The sequence below is a fragment of the Crocuta crocuta genome, unplaced genomic scaffold (assembly GCF_008692635.1).
Source record: "Crocuta crocuta isolate KB4526 unplaced genomic scaffold, BGI_CrCroc_1.0 scaffold757, whole genome shotgun sequence".
Taxonomy (NCBI): Eukaryota; Metazoa; Chordata; class Mammalia; order Carnivora; family Hyaenidae; genus Crocuta; species Crocuta crocuta.
The window spans coordinates 96,298-104,872 of NW_027532830.1; the positions used below are offsets into that span (position 1 = coordinate 96,298).

The following is an 8,575-nucleotide window of genomic DNA, read 5'->3' on the forward strand; positions in this document are numbered from 1 at the left end:
ACGTACCACATGTCTCACCGGGCGCTGAGGATACAGAAGGTTAATGAGGAGCTCATAGTTTAAGTGAGCAGCTAACTTTTACCATAAGTACGGGCTCCAGAAAGGTCTGATGTGTGATTCAGACATTGTCATGCACCTGGCTGCCTAAGCTTTGAAGAGGAGTGTGTAAGGAGTAAAACTGCGGATTTAAGAATCTGGCCAGATTCAAGATCGTCTAAGCTGGAAAGTGCCCTATAGAGCCCTTTCATTTCCCACATTTTACTGATGAAGAACTGAGACCTGCAGAGGAGAAAGACTTAGGACTGTTGATAAACTGTTACTATTTTATTAAGTGTTTAAAGATGTGCTCATTATTATAGGGCATCTCAAGAAATTAGTACAATATAACCCTTCTCAAGAGATAGATACAGCACGAAACCTATAAAGTCAGTGCTGAAATTTACCTAAGGAACATCTGATTCAGGTTGCTTTTTGAACTAATGAGGAAACCGGGGACGGATTTTATTTTGTTTACTGCTGAGTCACAGCCTGCAGGTGGATGCATTTGAGCAAGATTTCGGGGGAGGGGTTTGATAAATGACAGTGCAATAGTCTTGCACTTCTTCTTCCGGAACCGTGTTGATAAACTGCTCCTCAAACACATTGCCTTTCTTTTCATGACAGACTGGTTTTATCTGGCCAAGGAGCTATAAGTTAACGGCAATGAAGAAAGGTGAAAAATGTACAGACGTGACATGTCTACACACAGACAAAGGATACAAGTGTAAGGTAGGATACATTTGAATGCAGAGCAACAGAATGCCTAACAATGGCTTAAGCAACAAAGATATATAATTACCCTATGCAGCAAGACCAGAAGTCTGGAGACACAGGCTTCCAAGTTTGGTGTGTTGCCTCAATCTGTCATTGGACACCCAGGCTTTTGAAAATCTTTTCTTCTCTGCCATCCTCAGTATGTTGACTTTTTGTCCATAGGCTGACAAACCTAAACTGCTTGTCTCACCTCCAAACATCATGCTTTACATGCATTCAAAAAAGGGGGGGAAAAAAGGCAGTGGACTTTCTCGCTGTATCTGTTTATCAGGGAGCAAAATCCTTTCCAGATACTTGTTGCAGAATTTTGCCACTTCGAGAGCTAGATCTGTGTGATGGGCCCGCCAGTCCTCCGCAAAGGGAAGTGAGGTGATTCTGTGTGGCTCAGATCGATGACAATTCACCTCCAGGGTCTGAAGGAGGGTTCCTTTTGCTCTGAGATGTTACTTTTCAAACAATGTGAAATTTTATAAAGACGAGGCTGGGAATAGCTATTGGGAACGGAAAATGGTGTGTGCTACATAGTAGGTGAAATGCGTAGATCCTGGAGTCCTTTTAGGAGGAACGTATCGTAAGAACACTGTCTAGGTAGATTTAGTTAAGCACATGGGTGTAGAGTCAGGCATGCTTGGTTTGAATCCTGGCACCGGCACGTACTCACTATTACTCAGTTTTCTCATCTATAAATCGGGGTAATAATGCCTACCTCATAATTTTGGTGGCATTATTATGATTATCACTATTACTATTATAGTTGTTGTTATTTGGCAAATAGTGAATGAAAAATATTGTGCAATTATTAAGGACTTGAAACAGTGTCAAGCACATAGTAAGCACTCAAGAAATGTTACCTGCCTTTATTCTGGAATCGTTGGCGCTGTATATTAAGTTCTGTTTATCTTCATTCGAGTCAGAATTATATAAGATCATCCTCTCTTACCCAAGCCTGTTCCTGCACTTCTGTAAATATAAGACAGCATCTGGCATAGATGGGTCCCCTCCTTGGGGGAGTGGGAAGGGGCTTCTCTTTTTTAGCCTAAGAAATATGGGCAGAATCTTGCTGGCACTCCCTTCTAGTTTTTAAATGGCTCTAGAGTGAATCTTATTTTAAAAGCTTACTCGGGCCCAGGATCCATTTATTTGATCTCAAATTGGATGTTTGCCTCTCAGGTCCAAACCAAAACAACGATGCAATTACCATGTCTGCTTTACATTTCTGGCTCCTGGAGAAGTATGCTTGGCCAGCACCTCATCTCCCAAGATGCTGGGGCCCAGAGCCGGCGGGGATTTCTGTCCCAGACCCAGCAAACTGAACTGATCTGGAAAATATAGAAATTTTCAGAAGACTAGCAAAATAGTTGCCTCCACTCAGCGTGCAACACTGACAGAAGGGCATGTTTGCTCAGAAACCAGTTGCCAGAGTTCCGGGCGTGTGTGACAGCAAGTGGGGCTGATTGCGAGGGGTCGAGCCATCACTGTTGTCATTCTTTCTAAGATGGCAAATGGGCCAATCTGTTCAAGGTCCTTTCACCCACGTACCCTTTTTTTTTTAATTTTTATTTAATGTTTTATTTATTTCTGAGAGAGAGAGAGAGAGAGAGCATGAGCAGGGGAAGGTCAGAGAGAGAGGGAGATACAGAATCTGAAACAGCTCTGAGCTGTCAGCACAGAGCCCGAAGCGGGGCTCAAACCCACAAGCCGCGGGATCATGACCTGAGCTGAAGTCGGAGGCTTAACCGACTGAGCCACCCAGGCGCCCCTCGCCCACGTACCCTTGATACGCTTTGGCATGATGGATTGCCCGGATCTTACTGCTACTTTTCTATTTCTTCCCAAGAGCCTCCCCGAGAGTTGTGTATACAAACCAGAAAGAGGTCGCCTGTGAGGGTCTCAGTGCCAGGAATCGATGGGCTTCAGACCACAACTAACAAACCTCTGGCTTCCCAACGTGGGGGAAAGGAAAACTTGCATCTCTTCACGTGCTGATTTCAGCGTAAACTCTGCTGGGCTTTTACTTACACAAGGTGTCTTTACTGAACTTGAGAAAGCTCTTGAAACGGGCAAATGTGGGTTTGGGGTGATCATCTTGGAAACTGGGAAGCCCAGGGAGCCAGCAGGTGGGGCATTAGTTCATCGAGGCCTCTGATCACAGAATGTTGTGTAAGTCGTGGCTCCAAGCAACCGTTTGCTGTTGCTTTTCTTGGCTTCCTTTCAAGGGTCAGGGAGCCTGGCTTCAAGAAGTGACCTAGGTTCTGTGTCTCTGCTGCGCATGAGACATCTTCCCTTTGAGGAGCTGGACCACTTCTGCCTTCTTCTGGGTCCCCGGCCTGATGACTGTCCTTCACCTCCACAGATTTCTTTTGTTTTTGATGCACACAAATGCTGTCTGTCTGTCTGTCTGTCTCTGTCCTTGCTGTAGGTTGGTGATGGTGATGGTGCTGAAAATAGGCTCTTCCAGTGTCACCCTGCAGCAAGTCCTTGACTGGTGATAGAAGAATTGCACAAGCCGTCTGCCTCACTCACATCAGGAAACAGGCCGCCAGCCCGCGGGGAGCATGGCTGGGCAAGGTAGCAGACGCAGGGCCACTCCATCAGATGTGGCGTCCCCAGACTCGAATTCCCTCACGATCCAGGTGTGTAAGAGCAGAGCGACAATGGCTCACTGAGAGAATGTTTCCCCCAATGCAAGCTACCACTTGGCAGTGGCTGATTATTCCTATGGAGGAATGCAAGCCCTGTGTTGTGGGAAATATTTAATTTTTCAGGAGAAAGAATTAGGAACAATTAAAATAGTGTTTTGGTGCACTCCTGGGTGGTTTGGTCAGTTAAGCATCTGACTTTGGCTCAGGTCATGATCTCACGGTTCATGGTTCGAGCCCCATAATGGGCTCTGAGCTGACAGCTCAGATCCTGGAGCTTGCTTCAGATTTTGTCTCCCTCTCTCTCTCTGCCCCTCCCCTGCTTATGGTCTCTCTCTCTCTCTCTCAAAAATAAATAAATATCTTTTAAAAAGATAAAATAGTGTTTTTAACTTCTGTGAAGAAAAACTATTTTGCCTTTCAGGTGAAATCCCCTGGGATTTAAAGGTCAGCCCCTGATTGCATATGAGCTGAACCCACGTGACTATCAGAGTGGCCCCATGCCGCCTCATGGGGAACCTCTCAGCTGACAGATTTGTTGATGCCTTCATCTATCCTGGTCACATCCAGACTTCCAAAGGCTTCCTGTCCAGCTTACAGAGCTGACTGACGTTTTAAGTACTGTACAGTCTTTCTGGAAGGAGGTGAGCATAACTTGTGAATTACAAATAAAAAAAATTAAATGCTCCTTGTTTGTTTGTTATCGCTGGCAAGCACTTATATAGTCCATCTTGCATACGGAATGTTGTAATGGGAATGTGAGAGGAAGCACATTTGGCATGAAAACTATTAAGCATCAAGCTTACGGTCCAGACAGGCTTGGGTTTGAATATCGGTTCCTCTATTTTCTGGAGGCTTGACCTTGGACAAATTACTCAGACCCTTACTTCCCTCATTCATTACATGTGGAAGAGAACACCTCCTTCGTGTGGCCCTGCTGTGGGGTTGAACGAGGAAATACAAGAGCAGAGAGCCTAGCACAGTGGGAGGGTCAATAGTGACAGCTATTATTAGCAGCCCAGATCCACACTTTGGAAATACTGACCTGACATTTGCTGATAGGAAGTTGATTATAATCTTAATGTTTCCCACTTCATGAGAATATTCATGTTTCATTGAACAAATATTAACGTATTGGGTTAGAGGTGCTATCCTAGAACTTCTATTACATACATTTTTTTAAATTTTTATGTTTATTTATCTAGAGAGAGAGAGAGAAAGCGCGCGCACAAGCAGGGGAGGGACAGAGAGAGAGAGAGAGAGAGAGAGAGAGAGAATCCCAAGCAGGCTCATGCTGTCAGCACAGAGCCCAACATGAGGCTCTATCTCACAGCCCTGGGATCATGATCTGAGCCGAAATTAAGAGTCAGATGCTTAGGTGACTGAGCCACCCAGGTGCTCCAAACCTCTATTATATTTCTAAGGTCTGAAAAGTTCTGAAATCTGAAACACATTAAACTCCACAGGTTTTAGATAAAGAATAAAGAATCTATAGCCTTAACAACATATCAAGAGGTGGAGAATGAACCCAAAACTGCATGACTGCTGGAAGGTGAGAGCAAATAAATGATTAGAGATGGGGGGGTTAATAGGGGGGTTAAATCTGGGAAGGTTTCCTGGAGGGGGTGAACTTTGAGCCTGATTTCAGGAGAAATGAAAGAACTGCATTTGGTAAAGAGGAGGCAGAACATGCTCATAAGGTTACTGAGTGCCTTTCCAAGGCTCCTAGCAAACCAAACTGCTTTCAGGGCTGTGCAATGCCTGGGAGAATGAGTGGTCGCCTTTAGAAAGATGCACCTGGGAACTTGACAGGGAACAGACTCTATGGCTGCGGAGAGTTTGAAGACCGGATTCAGAGCACGCGCATTCTGATGAAGCATTGTTGGAGTGAATGCACATTTCACGTCACTGTCACGTGGCCCCTGAGGGTACCTTTGTCTCCCCGAGCTTGGGCATTCTTGTGTTTCTTTTTTTTCTTTTCTTAAATAGTTTATTGTCAAGTTGTTTTACATATAACACCCAGTGCTCATCCCCACAAGTGCCCTCCTCCATGCCCNTAAGTCGCAGGATACAGAATCAATGTACACAAATCTGTTGTATTTTTATACACCAATAATGAAGCAACAGAAAGAGAAATCAAGAAACTGACCCCATTCATAATTGCACAAAAAACCCCATAAAATACCTAAGAATAAACCTAACCAAAGATATAAGATAGCTGTATGATGAAAACCATAGGAAAGTATGAAGGAAATTGAAGACACAAAGAAATGTAAAAACATTCCATGCTCATGGATCAGAAGAGTAAATATTGTTAAAATGTCTTTACTACCCAAAGCAATCTACACATTCAACACAATCCCAATCAAAATTGCACCAGCATTCTCAAAACTAGAACAAACTATCCTAAAATTTGTATGGAACCACAAAAGACCATGAATAGCCCAAGTAATATGAAAAAAGAAAACCAAAAGGGGAGGCATCACCATCCCAGACTTTAGCCTCCACTGCAAAGCTGTAATCATCAGGACGGTATGGTACTGGCACAAAAACAGACACATAGACCAATGGAATAGAATAGAGAACTCAGAACTGGACCCACAAATGTATGGCCAACTCATCTTTGACAAAGCGTGAGAGAGTATCCAATGGAGAAAAGACAGTCTCTTTAACAGATGGTGCCGAGAGAACTGGACAGCAACATGCAGAAGAATGAAACCAGATCATTTTCTCACACCATACACAAAAAAACTCAAAATGGATAAAGGACCTGAATGTGAGACAGGAAACCATCAAAACCCTAGAGGAGAAAGCAGGAAACAACCTCCTTGACCTCCACCGTAGCAACTTCTTACTTGACACATCTCCAAAGGCCAGGGAATCAAGAGCAAAAATGAACTATTGGGACCTCATCAAGACAAAAAGCTTCTGCGTGGCAAAGGAAACAAATAAAGCTAATAGGAAACTGACAGAATGGGAAAAGATAGTTGCAGATGACATATCAGATAAAGGGCTAGTATCCAAAATCTATAAGGAACTCACCAAACTCCACACCCAAAAAACAAATAATCCAGTGAAGAAGTGGACAGAAGACATGAACAGACACTTCTCTAAAGAGGACATCCAGATGGCCAACAGACACATGAAATGATGCTCAGCGTCCCTCATCATCAGGGAAATATAAATCAAATCATGTCTTTCTTCATATGACTTTTGCATATGCCAATGAGCAAGTGATGCATTTATAGATGCTCTCCTGGAGCTGGAACCATGGCGAGCCAACATTCCTAAACTGCAAGTCCTAGATCTTTCCCCGCTCTACTTGTCTGTGTCTAATAACCTGGAGATGGAGATGAAGAGATGTTCTGGCTGAACAGACAGAGGCTGGGGGCAGGGCAGGGACAAAAGCTGGTTTATGTTTCAGAAAAGCTCTCTGACACTTTGTGCATAGAAGATGGGCCATACAAGTCTCAGAAAACATGTCTTGGAAATGGCTTGGAAACTTGCCTCCCAGCACTAACAGGGCCAGATACATGCTGCTTTAATTTATTAACAAACACGATGCCCATCTTGGCAAGGTCACCTCCCAGCATGGAAAACAGTGCATTGATGACACATTAAATTTTTTAATGTTTGTTATTTTTTTTTTAGAGAGACAGAATGCAAGCAGGGGAGGGGCAGAGAGAGAGAGAAAGACACAGAACCTGAGGCAGGCTCCAGGCTCTAAGCTGTCAGCACAGAGCCCAGTGCGGGGCTCAAACCCATGAATCGTGAGATCATGGACTGAGCAGAAGTTCAGCACTTAACTGACTGAGCCACCCAGGTGCCTTGATGTGCACTGATGACACCTTAAATATGGTGCAGAACCCGCACCTCCTTCACCCTGTGGGAGCAGTGGTGGTAGCAGGACAAGGAGGGCACATGACAAGAAGCTTCCATGGTGACATTTCATTATAGTTAGAGATGCTACTTCTATTGCCTGCAGGACAATTGCTGGATGGGAGCTAAGAGTAACAGGAGAGGCAGAAAAACACTAAACACTTCCTGGGACACCAACTTCTGTGTTATCCTTTTCTAGAGGGAGCGGCCCCAGGCTCTTGACTCTAATGCAGAGTTCCCAAGTCCTTCTAATGAGAAGATACTTTTATTTTCTCAAAGTCTTATACTCAGCGATGGGCATAGTGGTTCCAGGAAGATCAGGTGGACATGGGTTGCATGGGGACTGACAGGTTTATTGAAAACTCAGAGTATTAGAAGGGATGCAGAAAAGACACAACATGTAGGTACCTATGGAGAGCCCCGTAGATATTGGAGAACAAAGGGTAGTCTCACTTGACTACTTGAAAGTGACAATTTGCTGGTTGGAAATCCCTGGTTTGAGGCAGCCTTATCAATCCAGTTGTGGTTTATCCAGTTGTTTTATCTGAAATTTCCACACACACATCTGCAGGGTTGAAGTTACAGTTCTCCCCTATTATACATGTGTTGGAGAGGGCTTCCTCACCGCTGTGTTGGTTCTAAGGGGCCATCTTCACTTAACAGATGGCCCAACACTCTTCTCAAGATTACCATTTTATTCACATTTTATTTTATTTTTGTTTTAAAATTTTTAATGTTTTATTTATTCCTGAGACAGAGAGACAGTGTGAGCAGGGGAGGGTCAGAGAGAGAGGGAGACACAGAATCTGAAACAGTCTCCAAGCTCTGAACTAGCTGTCAGCACAGAGCCCAACGCAGGGCTCGAACCCACGAAATGAGATCATGACCTGAGCTGAAGTCGGACTCTTAACCGACTGAGCCACCCAGGCGCCCCTAAATTTTCACATTTTAGATTCCAGTAACAGCACTGGTAGTGGTCTGGAGGGTAACCACAGCTCAACCTGCATTGAGTACTGTGTATCAGACTTTCCTGAATAGGACGCTTTATCTCACACAATCCTCACTACGCCACTCTGTGGCGGGTGCTACAGTGGTTTCCACTTACAAGTGAAGAAACAGAAGCTTTAAAGAGCTAAATAAGGACACATGGTCGTTAAACACCAGAATGAGGATTTCAATCCAAACAGATCTACTGAAACCTGTGCTGAGTTCTCAAAAAATACAGAGTTTCTACCATGGTCAAA

The 8,575-nt window shown here is 44.2% G+C and overlaps 1 long non-coding RNA gene across 1 annotated transcript; it reads left to right on the plus strand.

The window, feature by feature from the left end:
* Positions 1-685: 685 nt before the first annotated feature.
* On the plus strand, positions 686-4,090 carry LOC144216040 (uncharacterized). The gene is made up of 3 exons (XR_013330550.1): positions 686-768; positions 3,233-3,446; positions 3,877-4,090. It is a non-coding gene; the product is annotated as an uncharacterized LOC144216040 (long non-coding RNA).
* The last annotated feature ends 4,485 nt before the right edge of the window (positions 4,091-8,575 follow it).